Genomic DNA, 1,168 nt, shown 5'->3' with positions numbered 1-1,168 from the left:
GTTGGTTGGTTGGTATCAAATGCTGGGAATTGACTATCAGGTCATTTTCCTCCTCGCGTCCCAATATTTTGCGATGATAAAATGTAGTATAAATGAGGAAAATGAGTAGCTATGACATATAAATGCGCATAGCGACCGGTGCCAGCATGGTAGGTAAACATTGGATGTTAGGATTATTGAGATATTGATAAAAATCCTACAATGCTGCAGTGAACACCAAAGTTGTGATAGAATAACACAAAGAAAAGAAAGAAATGTAGTATTACATGATGAAGGTAATTCAATATTCAATTTTTCCGTCTTGTTATTTAATTATTTTATTGAAAAATGATTATGCAACTTTTTTTTTTTTCTCTTTTGCGAAATATGATGAAAATTAATCTCTTGAAATTTTATAGGTACCTATCCATTTTCTTTCTCTTCTTTTAAATTCAATTTTTTCTCTTTTTTTACCCCATATTTATTATGATTAGCCATTTTTCTATACGTTTTTATTTTTACCTACAGAGGACCACGTAATCTTACTTTTCATGTTTTCTCTACAGCCAATAGATCTTCATTCTTATATATTCTGGAAGAATGGTCAGCCTTTGTCTCCTCTGACTATTTACTGTTGGGTCTAAGGCTCTAGGGACTATAACTGTAGTTAAGTTACTAGTTCTATACTATGTATATTTTTAATTTAGGATGTTTGTTTCTTGGAGATATGTACAGTGCTTATATTGAAGTCATAACCGTGCATATTGCATAGTCTGCTCTCATTCTCAGGCTGACACATGCGGTCCTAGTCAGAACAAAAATAATGTAACTTCTAAAAAACATTCTTATGATGATGAGTTTCATAAGAAATTCACTTGTTGATACCAAGACTGGCATAGCGTGGGTTAAAACATACACCCATGTGCAAAAATTTCCAGATTTAGAACTTTTTCAATACCTACCAAAAAAAGTAAAAAAATTGCCATAAAAAAGCTAACCATCAAAGATATTGAACTGAAGAAATATGAGCTTTTATTTTGTACAAAAAAGGTTTGAAAATTTGTATTTTCAAGACATTTGAAAAGGCTGTCAGAAGCCAGCCTAGCTAGCTTAGTTGGTAGTGCGTCTGCCTTGTAAGCGCTAGGCCGCGGGTTCGATTCCCGCCCGGGGCGGATTTTATCCTGATGGG

The sequence above is a fragment of the Diaphorina citri genome, unplaced genomic scaffold (genome assembly GCF_000475195.1).
Source record: "Diaphorina citri unplaced genomic scaffold, Diaci psyllid genome assembly version 1.1 scaffold4243, whole genome shotgun sequence".
Taxonomy (NCBI): domain Eukaryota; kingdom Metazoa; phylum Arthropoda; class Insecta; order Hemiptera; family Psyllidae; genus Diaphorina; species Diaphorina citri.
This window is presented reverse-complemented; position numbering follows the sequence as displayed.